At 37.6% G+C, this 17602-nt stretch overlaps 1 protein-coding gene across 2 annotated transcripts in view; it reads left to right on the top strand.

The window, feature by feature from the left end:
* The window catches only part of LOC113230210 (protein bunched, class 2/F/G isoform-like), a 172685-nt gene that overhangs the window by 137033 nt on the left and 18050 nt on the right, over positions 1 to 17602 (top strand). The gene's annotated exons all lie outside the window — the stretch shown is intronic.

Raw genomic sequence — 17602 nt, forward strand, 5'->3', positions numbered from 1 at the left:
TGCAGTACTCACTCAAATCGATCGAAAACTCCGGATCAACTTGGCGATTTTTATATTCGTTAAGAATTTTTGTAAGAGTAGATATGTTTGTGAAATAATTCATCCAGGGAAGTACTGCTATCTTACCTATTTCTGCTGCCAAGCAGTACTGTGTATAAATTACAGCGTTCCTTGTTTAAAGGGTGTTGGTGAAATTACGAGGACTTGTCAAGTTATGTCTCAGGATGACGGGCCCAAATGGAGGCACTACAACTGTAATGGACAGGCTTGTCGCTTACCACCATGTAAAATTATATTCTTAGTTCCAACGATGTAAAAAGTAGAAACTCAATTGAACAGTCAATTGCAGATAGGATAATAAAAACTAATGTAAAAATTTAAAGCAAAAACAATATTAATAACACGTTAACACACGAAGGGAACGTTCATAGAACACCAACTGGGTCATATTGCATCAAATAGATGCACGCGAACGTTAAAGACACCATAGAGCTGATTGCAAATGCAACTTGGTAATTTTCTCATGTCACGAACGGAACGACACATGCATTTACAGGCAAAATCACGAGGGTACCTCGTATTACATCTATAACCAGTTTTGTTACCTATCAGAAACTAGTTTCTATTATAATTACAAAAACTTGTGTCGATTTCGACAACTGCATTTAAATTTGCCTTTAGCACAAAAAACTCTGATAGTGCGCCAAAAGCATTTTGTTTTTATACTAATGTGGAAGGAACAAACGTTAGCAGTTCGTTTGTTATTTACATCATATTTCCTATTCGATATTGCGGCCTTTAATGAAAATTTATTAAAACGACTGATGTTCATAATAATATCATCAATCTCATTCGACCTTCTACGATTTCTTAATATCTGTCGTGATTAATTATAAAATTTCTTGAGTGACCTTCCGTATTACAATATTTTTTGTAATATAGAAATAAAACAAATTGTTAGCGGAGTCCTGGTCGTGAATTTGTCATAATTTCCTGTGTGACAAGCGGTACAGTTACTAATAGTTCTAATTACTGCAATGCATTTGTGACTGTCTAAACTGCAACCGCTTCTTGGAAGCCAACCAGATTCAGACGGGAATGACTTTCCTGGAACACTATTGACTTATTGTCTTCCTTGATTGTAGACTATACCATCGAATTGACTTCATAATTTCTACCGTCCTTATCATAAACAACGTAATCGACATTTTTAGCGAAATTGATTTATTAACATATTTGGAATCAGTAAAACGAAATCTACAACCCCCTATAAGCGGTTTTTTATATCTTATTTAGTTTCAGTTTTATTGTTCTGTGAAATCAGCGTAACTAACATCTCGAATGCAAATGTTACCAAAATGTAAGTGCGTTCTTTATATAGGGTAGATTTGTTATCCCACCTTCACTGTTATTGCTAACCGATTTTGACGCGGATTTTTAAGTGCGTAGATGATTTTACCACTCTTGACAGTTAAGTGATAAACCGTTAGCATTAGTAAATTTATTGATGTATTTTATTAGGGACAACAACAGTTTATTATTGCTAGGCTATATTTAAAATAATTTAAAAACAGGATAAAGCCAATCAAGTTATCCTCAAATTACACAAGAAAGCGAAATGTACACATCAAATACTGTAAGCTGTGCACGTACTAATACATATTATCATATATTATACATACAATAAATGAAACAATTTTACGCATTTATGAATAAGGTGATATTATTGTTATATACGTAGTTTATTGTTACATACCAATAAATATATTACATACAAGATAAAAATTCTTCTAACAATATTATACGTGCGATTATGATAAAATAAAATAATTGGTACGTATTGCGTTAGGAGTTTAATTTTCGTTTTAAAGATAAAATGACTAAGAGACTGAAACCTTAGGACTTATTAGAATTCGCACGGTTTTAAAGTTAATTAATAAATGTCACTGCTGAAAAATATGATCATCTATCATCAACTGACGAATTCAAACAGTTGTGCCGCTTCAAATGAAGTAACTACAGGTCAATGTACGCTTGAAGGAATGCGATACGTCAGCAATGTTAGCCAAATTTAAGTACTGCGGCATGCGGGTCGAATGTTAGATAGATGTTCAAATCTGTATATTTATTTTTTGTGTCATTTGATCATTTTGCCGTGAGCTGAGTGATGGTGGGAGAGTTTTTTTTTTTTCATGATCACTTGTCGGAACGCTCTGCCCGACGGTCCGTCACGCGGCCGTTGACCGTGCCATTACTATTTGGGGAATACAGTTTCTATGTATGTACTTAAATACAAGAGAATACACATTAATCCAACTAGTAACTGAGTAATATGAAAATATTAAGTTTTGTAAACTCGCTTTGCCACGGAATGTTTTATTTATATCGTCTACTGGACAATGATAATAATTGTTATTGTTCGTGAATTTGTTTTATTGTCACAACACCACTCGTGTAAGTGTAATCGCAGCTGTTTATTATTTATTATTATACCTCGACGAGCTTATCTTATCGTTCTAATCATGAGTCACATTGGCAAGTTAGCTTAAGAGCTTATCGTTCCTTGTATTCACAGTTCCAGACAAATAGTCTGTCACTACCATCCTCACTTCACTCTAAAAACTTTTGTTTAATTTTCAGCTGACTTGTCTTGCGTGTGCCAAAACTTTTTAACTATAGCCGAGCTGCCATCGAACTTTTTCACTCAGTCATATAGTTCAACGAAGACTTTATCTTGTCCAGAATCTAAAATTTATTACTTTGCAATTTGCAAATAACTTTACAGTTTTAGTGTACATTGTAAATACATAATGAGTATTTGGTTTATTTCGTTAGGTCTCTTTTCGAATTGGTTGTAAAATGTCTTGTTCCACAACTCTGTAGCCATCGCTTTTGATCTTTAGGAAAGTGACTTCCTTTGCGAAAAGTTATAGGCATGACGGCACTATGTAAATCAAGGTGTGCAGGGTGTGCGTGCGCCGGGTACCACTGTAGGTATAGATAGCGGTGAGCGGATATCGGGCGGGCGGCGAACACGCGGCGCGGGCGCGTCCAGTCAGAGTGCCGCCGCGCCACCAGACGCACGCCGCACGCGAGACTTGCACGTGCTCAGAGAATTTACGAAATCATCTCGTTCATCACTGAACATTGTCTCGGGACTTATTTTCTCTTACACTGTTACCATCGATAAATGATGTCTGTTTGCATGTACCTGTTTTGCCCTTGGTTTTTTCTTGTGATCTACCTAGTATTCCTCATGCTGGACGTGTGAACTTCTGATCGGCTCTGTCCTCTGTGTCTGAACGTTTTGGAAGAGGAGAGCGCAGGCGCGGCGTCGCGATCGATACGCCGCCGTAGGGAGCCCTGTCGACTTGTGTCGAGCGTACGACGCGCGAGCGTTCACGCGGGTTGTTGGCGCGCGGTGCCGCGTGCCGGGAGCGCCGGTGTGTTATGCGGGGCGGGTGCCGCCGCCGGGGCCAGTCCTGAGCCAGCAAGGCCGTCACGATCGCTCCGCACGCGTCGGGCACGCGGCCGCGCGGCGCGCCCGCCATGAGCGCGGCCACGCCAGAGGTGCGCGGCCTGCCAGCCGACGCTGCCTCCCCGACAGTCGCGCTGCCCAGGATCAAGCCGGACCTCGGACTCAATGATGCTACTCTTTTCGCCGTCTACTGCTTCATTAAGAATTTCATTGGGTAAGTCTCAGGACCTGATGTTTTGCAGGTTCTGGCACTTCAATCGTCAAAACACTTGGTCGCTTTAGTCTTTGCAGAAATCGAATTACTTGGACGACTTGAGCGTTTTATTCAGCGCAGCGCATCGATGAAAGGATAGAATTAAGTCTTATAAAAAGAAATCAATATTTGGATTGGATTTTCACGCAAGTCATACCGACTAAAAATCTTTTAAAAAATGTCAACCTTGTAATCACCCAAAATAGGAAAATTGACGTATTGTCGTAGTACCTTCTACTATACAAATATTTAAACACAACGAAATTGCGTTCTTAGGTTTTCTCGATTGTTACACATTGGGAATGAAATTATTATTTCAGATCTAAATCGTGTACTTACCGACTGACTTCATTAAGCTGCGACCACGGGCCCTATAAAGGGCTCGAAACGTTCGTTTGTTTAAAAAATCAAATATACCTGACTGAGATCCGAAAAAGTAGTTTCACATCATAATTAATGTCATGTCTTATATCTTATCATTGAAATATGTAATGCGTTTAATATTACAAGATGCGTAGAGCACCTTTCAATAGTCACAAATATATGGATGTTCTTCTCATAAGATTAATAAGCGACTCACGAATTCAATAACATAAAATTCGGTGGTCGATTAAGTAATATATATTCGCTGACTCGCCACACATGTATTTTGTGACTGCAATAAATCTGCACCTATAAACACACAATACAAAACCATCTCTTTGACTAGGTATATTCTTCGTGACATGTAAAGTCATCCTTTTTACCGCAAAGAAAAATAGGATGACAATAGGGACGTCGTTAATGATTATTCTGCCGTTAACCGCAGACCTCAACGCGCATGGACTTTGTTGCGAATCATAAAAACTAGTCTCGAAAAAATCCTGAAAATTCATATCATGCTTATTAACAGTATGAAACGCAAAAAGAATTCAATAATAAATGTGGCAGACTACCGCACCAAATACTCGATCTCAAAATATGAAATTCCTTATACTGTGAGTACCAGAGCAATGGAATTAACTTTGAAGCAATACTCACAACAACGTTGCCAAAATGGCCCTATCGAGAGTCGAACACTTGACCGCATCTTTTAGCGCCCAGAGTGCTCACAGCTGGGCTACCGAGGACCTCGAGTTGTTTGTTTTATTTATATGAAATTTGTATGAAAATTTTTCGTCTGTGTGTATACAAAACCACAAAAATGTAAAAACGGCGTTCCACATACGGGTTTGGGTCGACAACAAACTCTGCAAATAATAATAATAATAATAATAATAACGCACACACTCAACATAGCCCCGCACTAGGGAAACCCTGTGTCGCGGGTGCCATGGACACACACATAGACAACCACAAATTACATCCAAACTCACGAGAGAAATAAATGTAGGTCATACAAATATTTCGCCCGGCCCGGGAATCGAACCTGGGACCTCTGCGTGGCAGTCCGGCATGGTAACCGTTCGGCCACGGAGGCAGTTAATCTTTAAAGAAAGTATTCAATTTTTTTTCAATTTCATTTATGTATTCGTTCTTCTTATTATATCGATGTTTCTTTATTTCAAAATTGTAATAGACTTCGAATAGTGTGTTGTCACCTTGATGAAGGTTATTTGTGGCCACATTGAGATCTTCCCTCCTTCCTTCCCTTTGCAGGTGTTTGTGCATGTTCGACAAACTCTATAGGCCACCGGTTCGCCCTGTGGGCGCTGGATGAGGTTTTCCAAACCCTGGACAGTTTGGGAAATGTAAAATTTGGGAAATAAACTGTCCTAAATTGGTTCTGGTCCGGGTGTTCTGGGTCCCCCGTAGTGAATCCTGTTGGTCTGAATAGGAAATTCCCTAATATTACACCAGATAATTGGTGTTGGCCTGGCACATTATTATTACGTATCCGTCATCACCTTAACCGTGACATGATCTTAAGTGCTATAAAAAAACTATGATGCCATTGCACATTAGTCTGAAACAGACATAGGAGTAGCACCTATGTCCTATATGCATGATACAATAATTTTATTGAAATCCAAATCACGGATTCAACTTATCGAAACTTAAAATGCTCATCTCGAAAACTGTAGCCTAATGATGTTCCATCTATTCACAAATGTCTTAACCTTCAACGGATTGCGGTTGACGCTATCTCACTTTGACTGATTAGTAGCTGCCATGTTTATTATGTTTATGTATAATTTAACATTAGCAATTCATATAATAGCTATAATAACAAAAAAATTACAGGAACGTCATCATTAATAATATTTTTTAGTCTATTTTCACGTTTTTTGTAATTTTTGTGTGTTTAATTTGTACATTATAGTTGTATGTGGATTTTGACGTTTTCATGTTATATTAATCCTTCAGTTAATTCCACTATTTGTTTAAATACCATCTTAATTCGTAATTATTATAACTTCTATGTCCCGAAGAAATTGTGCATCCAGCATAACATTAAAATAAATATATCTACATTTTCACACGTGTTTAGTGTATATAAACTCTAATGTTTCCAGTTCTCATGCCATAAATTCTAACACAAATGTCCAGTATTATTTGAACATGTTTATGAATATTTTAATCTCAGTGGTAGGTAACCCCTTCAAAATAATATTGTCGTCATTTTCACACGTGTTTCTATAATCTAGTATTTACACCGTCTATATGCCACAATTGCAATAGATAAGATCCCAATGTTTGCTCGTAACCCTGAGCTTAGCGACCAGTTTCTGCCCACACCTCTGTTTACTCTTTTTGCACTATCTGGGTCTGCCAGTAGAGTAAATATTATTATGGAATTTGCTATTATCGACGTAACATCCAAAGGTATTGGTGAAACACCCGATATGCTTGTAAATTTTATGATTTGAAACTTTATGAGGAAATACTGGTTAACAATAAAAGGAAACTAATAAATATATCATGGAGATTTTTTTTATTTACAATCACGATGGAATTTTAAACTTAATTTTCTATATTCTATTCTTAAACCATTCTTGTTACAATTAACCTTAAGGTAGTAAGTAGTTGACTCATATAGACAACAGTGCACGTAGTGGATATTTTACATCATCCGCTAAAAATCATTTTGCTTTGAATTGCTTGATTTTAGTCTTATTTTGCTACAGACAGGTAAAATTGAATAAAGCGTTAACTCTTGTCTACCAATGTAATTTAATCAGATGTTAATTTCCTTTAAACTCAATACGTTCGTATCTAAATCCATTGTATTGTCTCCTAGCAGCTAATTATTAACAAAGGGCAGGCATTATACGAGCCAAACTTCGAGAGAAAGTTTTCATTTAGAAAGTATCCTTTTGTTTTCGTGCTCTGGCCCTTACATTTTATCCATTAGATATAGAAACGTTATGTTTACACAAATTTACGATATTGGAGATATATTTCCATTTTTTTATAGCATACAATAGATTTTAACTTAAATATCGTGGCATAATATAGTGCAGAACTCGACGATTTCAATACCACTTGGTTAGTTGACATCAGATAAATTAAGAGCTACTTCTACAAAGTCTTTCTAGAGCTAAACGATTTCAATGACCGAGTTGGCAATCGATACTGTTACAAGTCGTTTTTTATAAACGCTTTATAATTGACGTAGTATGTTTGCCATTTGCATGTCTGTGCAGATTGACGTTCTTCCTTTACTTTAATAATCGAGTGCACTTGAATGCTCCTATTAGGTGTGAAATTTCATCACTTGCCGTTTAACGAGACCAAGATACTTAGCCTTAACCCTTTTCTAAGCGATTGATTTGCTCTAAATCTAATTCACTGACTTTTACACCTGTAAAGTCTAAAGAAAAACTTACTGCAGATGTCGACAATAACTTAGTTGCATAGGGCATCATCACTTTCACGAGAAGAAAAGGGAAAGTCTGTATGGCGCCCGCTCCCCTGCGGTCGGATTAGCTCAGGCTAACGGCCAGCTAATTCCTCTTGTTTATTTCATTTCACACTAATAGCTGCGTACCAATCCTTGTCAGTTAGACTGGCATCACTGTCATTTTATAAATTATCTTTTTACCATTGCATTATCCAATTGATCGGTTGAATGGTTGTTCCATTCAAATTACTAATAATAACTGCAAAAGGTCCTGCAGTGTTCACTTGCTACCATTATGTAATCTTAACCTGTTCTATAAAATAAAGCTTGCATAAGAGATTTTTATCGCATGCACGTTTGTTGATATTATCACCAAATTATTCTCTGCTGGAGACGCTTTCGGCATACCAAACATATCTTACTTGTCATTTTTATTATTATCGATTTCGTCATCTTTATTGCGTTTGACGTGCTTCATTTGTCGTATTGCACGTTTATATATCTATCTCAGCACAAGTCCCAAGTGATTTATTTTTACGCTTTGTTGATTTGTTAATTTTCCCTTGCTTTGTTCGTTTGTGGTGAAAAGTCATAGCCTTTATTGATGGTATCATTTATCTTTCCTTTTCGGCTCATGATTCATCTCTATAACTTTTAAATCTGTATTTTTCATGAGAACTGACAGAGTTCTTTTCACAGTTCATTAACCATCCTTTTGTGTCTGATCTCTTAAGATTTTGTTGTTTATAATTAAATTAACATTTCCGTTTTCCAAACCGAGATATTTATCTTCTATACTTAGTTCATTACCTTGTGTTTCAAGATGCGACATTTTTATGTTAGTTTTTTTTATAACAATAATTGATCCTTGTTATTAGCTGCTTCTTGTACTACGTATACAGTAGCGCTATAATTTGTGATGTTGGCTGAACATTAACATTACGGTTCTTGTCGATCAGCTGTCCGTTCTCGCAACGATGCGTTTTGATATGATAGGAGATAGTGCGTGTCGGTACTAACGTAACTTCAACTTCACGCAGCATTATTGCATAACCGACACTTCTTGCATTTTGTTTGTCAGTGCTCAGTTATATCATATTAATAATATCATTGGGATTCCGTAACACCTCCTAGATTTTTAATATGTGTATTTCTTACGAAGACCTTGATTATTTTATTTTTTGCATAAATTTACTTTTTTAAGTAACAAGTTAAATTTATTTATTACATTCACCTTTGTGATGATGGATTATCTACGATCGGTTTGTAATCATTTAGTGACTACAAAGTTATTTTAAACTTGTGACGGCGTGACAGATCAGTCAGTTCCATAATTGAAAGAGTAAAAATTATATACCTGCTTAAGTTTACGTAACCAAATTCTTTGCATCTGCATTGATGTGCGTGAACCTGTTGCGTTTAACGCGCCTGTTGCATTAATTTAAAATGCTGTTTGTAACATTTTCTACCTCATCAACTTAAATTTGTTCTGATGCTATAAAAATAATATTTGATCACCAGGCATTTGAAAAAGCAGTAGAAAAGCTGTAACACATTCATTGCGTGATACTTTGACGATTAGCAGGGGATCTCATCTCGTATATTGATTGACGCGTTGCCTTGACGTGCTACCATGGCGCCACCCTAGTAAACCGCCCCTTCCATGCAAGGACGTCGGGAATAGGGACGCGCGCATACTCCACTCAGTGTGTAAACGACGATCGTGCCGTGAGGACGCACCCCTCGTCCAACCCTTGGAAAGCCGCGAAAGTACCTTAGAAAGTGTTCCCCTGACTTAAAAATATAACCAGTTGCACTGGAGGACAAGCTGAAGCATCATTTGTAAGTACTTTACTGTATTGAACGCTTGGCCCTTCCGATAGTCGAACTGGGTCACGCTTGGCGTCCTCCAATGGAAAGGTTTTATTTATGAATGGAGCTTATGTTGTTCAAGGGATTCCTACTACGTTTAGCGTAATTTCCTTAAAGCGGTCCACTATAACAACTTCACTTACGAGCTGTACGAAGAAACAGATGTATCCAAGGTTTCAAAAGAGGGCAGTAGTACCTGCTTGTGTGTATTCAAGGTTATTGTCAAAATGGTGACGAATTTTTTGATAAGGGTAAGAAATATGATAAAACGTCCATCGTAACATCGAAAAGGCGGTATGCCAAATAAGCTAATACAAGTGAGTCACAATTTGCAATTTTAATATTTGAGTTTCGTTCGATTCTTGTTTACCCGTACCAGCGAATTCGCAAACTTTTTACTATTAGTTAAACACTTTCTTTGAAAATATCAGGCAATTGATACTTTCTATGTAACATTTGCACAAGCACATAGCGAATAGTACGATTTAGATGCTTTGTTCGGATTAGCCACAAGAGGTAATTAGTTTAACTTCAGGAAATCAAAGACTTCCTCTTCTCTATTCGCAATTGTGGAGCACTAGGAAGCGTTAGTTGGTACGTCTGACGATTATGCTCCACAAACCAAGATCTAATCGTCCTCTTATCAATCGCTTGGTGAAAGTTTGTTAGCGTAGGTCTTGCAATAGTTCTCGGCTCATTCGTTATCACTATTGCTAACCTTATTTGTAGAAAGCGCTGCATTTGTTGCATAAGTTTCAAACGGAAAACCGCTTGAGTTTAATATCTCTCTCGTGTATCTGTTCCCAACCCATGCGCATGCGTAATCCGTTTGTTTATTACGAAAGCCACGCATAGTTCTTCTTATTATTTTGATAATTCGCCCTCGTTACTTGCGCCGAAACCGGCAGCTGTGTCGCCCTCTCCAAAAATAAATTTTATTTGAACGCACGGCTATAAAAATGTTGTGAACGGTCACTTTCAAGCGAGAGAAGGACACAGTTTACTGTCGAAAACCAGATTGCCTGTTCGACTGCCTACTTTTAATTGTCAAAGATGTCCAAATCTAGAATTTTTATAAGGTCGCGTATTTAATTTCACTCTTCAAAAAAATTCGCTACAAAATGATGTGGTTTCCGAAAAAATTGTGATACATACACAGTTTATTTTTCTTGTCAGCAATCTTGAGACACTTCCGAATCCATAAACTGATTTTCCAAATTTTATCATACAATTTTAAATGTTAGATAATATTCTGCGTACTTTTTAAGTAAAATGTCACCTAGTCTTTAAATATTGACTCAGTTCTGATGACACACAGCATTTAAGGAAATGCCGCGGACCTTTATAGAATCTTTGTTCTCTGTGAGCGTGTTGTCCCTGTCCCTGAGAAAAGTGTTTTAAGAAATTAAACATCCTTAGACTGTCGTTACAGCTATATAGGTTAACTTAATAAATTGACATTTATTCATGAAAAATTGCGGCGAACGGCTATTTTTGATAGTTACCTCAAATCTTAAATTTATAGAAAGGTATGGATATACTGTTATGATAATTCCTGTCAACCTCCGAAATATACCTTTTATTACAAAATTGAAACCTATTGTGAAAAAGAAGTTCTTTGTTAGAAAATGTTATTTTAACTTGATTATAAAGACCCGTTTGGATCTTACTTGTTGTTTTAAGTATGATATTTTTACATAATTATTGTAAATGATAAATGTAAACAAACATCTTTTTCAAATAGAAACCTTTATAAGTTTACTCTTTCTTTTCATTGAAATATACCTTGCGAAGAGTAACACAAATTTGATGACTTGAAGTGTATGTGCTTAACTGTAAAGATATTTTGAATCATATATTTCACGTTTGCTGTATATAAAAGCAATCTTATTTCTACTTCACCGTGAACCGTCGCGCAATTCACGTTCAAAGTCGATTATTTTAAACGTGTTTTTAACACAAATGCGTATCCACGAAAAGCAGAAGCAGCTCCTCTGCGTGCCTCGAATTCTTGCTTTAAATTTTGTTCCACGGAATGCCACCACCAAACAAATAATTTAATCAGAAATTCTTTATTGTCACTCATCGTACATTGTGTACGTATCTCTTTGTCGTTTTTCGCTTTAGTTTGCTTTTGTGACCTGATTTTGTACCAGCTTCCTTATTGACTTTCGTCATTTATTAGTTCAGCTTTTTTCCTTTGTCCCACAGCCCTGCTTTCCGTTTGAGATGTTGCAAAATTAATACAGATGTGAAATTTTGCAGACCATCCAAGTCCTTGGACTCATTTGACAGAAGCGTAAGTGCGTCCCATTTAGCGCAACTCTCCGTTCTGAACCAGAGCAATGTTCGCACGACCCCGTTCTCTTGCAGCAGCATAGTGACCTACAGCTGACCTACTTCCACCTGCTTATCACATAGTTAATTAAGCATTGTTCCCCATGATGAATTTCAATGAACTTGGCCTTATAGTGAGTTTTTTAACAATTTAAATAGATTTTTTATCGCGTAGGTATACCAAGCGTAAGCACGCTTAGGATACTGCGTCTATCGAAAGATTCTGCTAAATATAAACGCGAAATTAGTCTCTCACACAACACCTTGCGAACTCAGCGGGCACTTATAAAAAGCTGCGAGGTCAAGCCGTTGGACGCTATCGTATCGAGCAGTGCGTGTATCGCACGCGCGATGTAACGACGCCCGTCTCAACATCAATGCTTTATGTACTATCACGTGGAGATGTGACGTCGGGTGTCGATGCAACCGTCGGCGCGCCAATGACTCTTGGCAAGTCCGCGATTGATTGAGGGATGTTCATAAGTGTGCGTGCCGTGGTGGTACTTGCTCGTGTCCGTATGGTGCAAACGTTGATGGCAGAGTTGAGGGTGCTAATAGGCAAGCGACCGCCCACCGGCATGCCGCCTCCCGCGCCGCCGTCGCCCCCGCAGCAGTACTCGCGCCGCGACCTCAAGGCGAACCTGCACAGGCACATGAGTATTGTGCTCGACAGGTAAATTACGGATGAAATGACGTCATTAATTCACTATCCGATTTACTTTAGTATTCAAATTGCCAAGACATTAATACATAAATATAAAATACGTAAACATTAATATTTTAATCAATGACGATACAAACATCAATATCGTGTATATAATAGATAGAACAATTGGCAGCAAGAGAAACTTCGCAGATAGATTGTCGATTTTGTGACATGAATGTCAGGGTTTGACATTTGCGTCTCATTGACATGCCAATATGCCTGTCAAGACGTTATATGGTATGGTCTTTTAAATATGAAGCGGTCAGAAACATAGCTCTGATTTGGTTGTTTATTTAACGTCCTTGTTGGGCAAGCGTACATATTGAGGCCATTTTGTGGTCCAAAGATTTAAATAACTTAAAACAACGAAAGAAAACCAAAAAGTGCTGTAACTATATATGAAACTATAACATTTTAATCAATAACAGTGGACTAGAAAAATGGAACAGTAACAATTTTATTACCTGAATTTAATTTCAAATATCATAACTTTTTCGTAGGCATTTAGAAAGTACTAGGCTTACACGTAAGCCCCTTACACGATACAAGTCAATATTAAACAACAATAATTATAAACGGTCAATACACTCATCCTGGCAAAGAAACCAAGGGACTTTTGCCAAACAAAGTAGCGCTTAAGCAAGTACGAGTCTCCTAGTTTAAATTATTTTTGGCAATAAACCTTCTTGATCATTTAATATTTAAAAATGTACCACAGTCGTTGATATACCACCCATTCGCAGGCGTTTTGCTTCCTCCTCCTTCATTCTTAATACTACCGTCATCTGATCTTCCCGGAAAGTTAACATTTGGGCTATTCAAGGTTAGAGAAGATTAAGTATTTTTTGGACTAACACGTACAATCGTGGTCACGATGTCGCTTAACTTCAAGTAAGATTCTGGCCAAACGTGTCAATATAGTAATATTATATCATTATTATAGTGCTACATGATCAGGGTTACAAAATGTACGTGCAATTTACCATTATTTCTATAAACGTTAATGTTTAATCTATCAAACTGCGAAATGTTACCGAACTAACCATACATCGAGATAATAACATGTTGTTTACACCACGCAACAATTTGTCAGAGGGGATCAATACGACGCCAAAATTCGTAACCATTTGCTTTGATTGACGGTCGTATCGTACCTGGTAAACAACATTGATGTAATATTTTATGTTTTCTAAGTAGACTATTCGTGATTTAGTAGAGTATTTTACTATACAATTATAGTACGGGCATCTCGTTCGTTCCTTCCTCGAACCAGCAAAATGTGGAATGATCTTCCTCCTGAAGCTAAATAGCCAAAGCTAGCTGAAGCCCCTTTGCGCTATTACATGGGGTTCTTCAAAAAGCGTGTTTACAAGGCTCTCAACGGCTAGCAACGCATAGGCAGCTCATCTGATGTTGCAAATGTCCATGGGCGACGATGACCACCTCCCATCAAGTGGCTCGTCGGCTCGTTTGTTCTTTACATAAAAAAAAAGAAAATAGTCTGTCTTTCTAGAAGATGGAGTAAAATGACAGTTTATTGCGCAAAAGTGTTGTCCGCTTGCAAGCAACTAGTGATTGCAGTCGTTAAATATTCTATCGACTATCGACTGAATGTTGGTTACGCTTATAAAATAGCTGAACTTGCTTCATTTAAATCATCATCATCCAACTATTCGTCTAACGGCCTCGGACAGGGTCGTTTGAATTGTTAATTTCTGAAAATTCATTCATACATACACTAAATTTATCAGTATGCGTATAAAAAATATAATAGGAGACATATTTATAAGTTTTATCGTTTGAATTTAATATACATAATTAAATCCACCTGTCGTTATTACCATGTATATGACTAAAATTGATTACGATTCTAATAGACCAACAGTCAAAATAAGAAGAAATAATACAATAACGCAATTAGTAACCATTAGAACGTCGTAACATTCACATTTGAGGCATTTTTAGCAAAATTATACCTATTTTCACAATCTATCGATAAAATTGTCAGCAACAAGTACATGGAGTTTAAAATTTTACGAAAACTGGCAACCCTGCAAATGTCGTTTTACTCTATCTTCAGAAAAGAAAGACTATAGTCTATATAATACTACAACTACTTACTGTACCTAGAATCAAACTGATTAAGGTACCCACCGGGTAATAGAAACCATCGAATAAATAAACTTGGTATGGAAAAGCATACAACTTGATTGGTTTTAATTCACTTTATTGTACTGCCTTAACTGCGCAAAGCAATTTAAATTCAACGAGAGATAAGAAAATTACGTAAAGCCCAATGAGCATGCAGGTTTAGTCTAGTCACAAAAAAATACTGCGACCTTAACAAACATTTATACTCCTTGTTTTTATTACCTGTAGTATCAAATCTAACATCAGAGACATTAAAAGCATCCTCAGTTCTGCTTTACTGCTTCACTAGATGGAGGCTACTTCAGATAATTCTGCAAGTTTGTCATCTGTCACACGAATGAACGGCTTCGACTTTGTATCTTTGAGAGGGACCTAATGAGTTTTGCAGCTGAGCTATGTCGAAACTCTCAGTTGGCACTTGGCACCCGCGCTGTTTGTGTCATCTAGCGATACGACCGCGCGCAGCAGGTTGATCGGTTTTCATTATTTCATTTCCTGCCTTCGCAGCACGCACTCGTTTTGCTCTTATCATAAGCATATTGACAAACTCTTAACAGTTTGATGCCATTGCGAATGCAGTTCTCTAAATTCACCACGTGAATCACGCGTTGAAAACGCTTGTTTTCTTCTGCCGCTAATAAACACCGCGCTAAATTATGGACAATAATTGCTGTCTCTTTTAGAGACACTAAAGCTAAATATGTTTTAGTTCGTAATAAATCTAGGTAACCAACTGGCTATAAATATAATCTTGTCTAAATATTTCGGTAACAAATCACACGACTCTGTTGGCTTTTAAGAATCCTATAATAGCGAAAACAACTAATGGCATTCGTAACCTTGAGTCGCATTTGTGGATTCATCATCGCCATTCTGTTGTAATCAGCTGTGTATCATATACCGACGGCATTAATTGTCGTCAAGGTGGTGTGACGTTGGATATCCAATTTACATAATCAAACAAGTGACTGGAAAATGGTTTACGAATCACTCTTGCTTGTCACATGGAATAACCATCGGAAAATCTCGATCGATTGCTTAAATTAAACAATTAATCACTATGCAATTAACATTTGAAGTGTACGCTATACAGTGCACGTTGTTAACATGATACAATATTTATCGATTACCGTCTAGCCAATCGGTGCACGGAACGGTTTTGTGATTCAGAAGTCTTTATAAATGTACAATAGAGCAGTCGCTAACGGACAGCGTTCAAGCGATATCCACGCAAATTGTAACTGTGAACTATGAGTCAATAGAACTAAATTTTGCGCGAAAAAAAGACAGTGTTGTCACCGTTAATTATCAGTAATAAATTACAGGATTGCTGCGCACTGAAGTAAAAAATTCCTCTGACCTCGAATGTCTATATTAGAGCCCTGGATCAGTTCCAGAAGATTGTAATCTTCACACCTTGGGAGCGCTATATCATGCGACGTTTAGTGATACGATGGCCGCACCTTCGTTGTCACCACAAATATCGATATCTTCGCTCGAATTACGGTGTGCGGCGGGGTGCTTTGTGATGATGACCGCAGTCGCTTGCGCCGAGCCGCCCGCGCATGGCCGTCCGAGGCCCCAGTGAAGCCGTGCTTATGCTCCGCAGTCCAGGTCAACATATTTATTCGCGTTTATACCTTATCGCGTTCCTATTATCGCATTAAACCTATTTTGGCCGTCCATCGATTGATTTTACAAACGCAAGAACGACTGCCGTCTTGATTCCGTGCGGCGATCACGAGCGGTCGTGTGCGTATTGCTAGTCGGATGACATCAGTTAAAGTTCACGTCCGCTGGAAACAATCGCGCTCAGTGTCCGCGGCGTGGCCGGATCGGACGCACGAGGACCTCAATGGACGGACGATGTGCTACGTGCGAGGCCTTAGGCCGCCGGAGTCTCTCTACCAAGTTACTCCAGGTGGCTACGGCGCAAGCACACATGAAAACGTGTTCAACTGCAGCGTCACCCTCTGAACCTACTCACGATTTGGATTTGGCTACTAGAGCTCTAGCTGCGAAACGACGCAAGTCGATAGGAGGACTCAAGCTTAATTTATTGCAAGATGTACAACCAAAACCTGCCACAACTGAGCCCAGGTCTCCTTTCGCTCGCAGAAACACGTGGTGCTCGTAAGTTTATAGCTTTCTTTTGACAAAATCACTAATTATTTTTCTATAGATTCTCGATTTATCGCTTTACGCATGTGACTATCAAATGTGTGCGCAATACCATAATGTAACACTTATCATGCTGTCACATGTATCGAATAAATCTAATCATGTATCAAATTGATTACTTCAGTAATCAAAATATTGTTGTTGTTGTCGACAACACTTCCTTTAACAATTCATTGGGTGACCTTGTAAATTCAATTGGACCTCGAAATTATTTTATCAATGGTAATTTAAACAATTGCAACTATACCTCTTACTTAAATTGTGGACCACGAAGTACAGACTTTTCAATGATCAATAAAACCTTGGGACTCAATTCACGTAGATGCCTATGAACTCTCACTTATAAAATATGGTACTTTAAATTAATTATAACAAACGATAATAACTTAGACGATAATTGCATTACTTCATTCTTGCATTGCCTATCGGAATAAGCAACTCGATTGCACGACAACCAATGCTTTATCTGAATTTAATCTTTTACAATCGATAAGAAACATAATAAACGTGAAGCGGGACTCTTTGTAATTTTCTGTTATCTGTATTTGATTATCATAAAACAAAATAGAATATTATAAAACATACAGGCATTTGAAGATTTTATTCCCTCTTTGTTCATACCTGCAAACATAGCTGACGTCAGAAAGTAGTTAAAAGAATTACGTACCTATCTTTATCACTTTAGTGGCATGACCATCCGATAAATTAAAGCGGAATAAACGGAAATTCCAATTTATAAAACTTATCCCTATTAAGGCAATAAAGGACGAAATCAGAAACTTAACGCTTGACGGAGTTCAC

The sequence above is a fragment of the Hyposmocoma kahamanoa genome, unplaced genomic scaffold (assembly GCF_003589595.1).
Source record: "Hyposmocoma kahamanoa isolate Upper Pololo Valley unplaced genomic scaffold, ASM358959v1 63, whole genome shotgun sequence".
NCBI lineage: Eukaryota > Metazoa > Arthropoda > Insecta > Lepidoptera > Cosmopterigidae > Hyposmocoma > Hyposmocoma kahamanoa.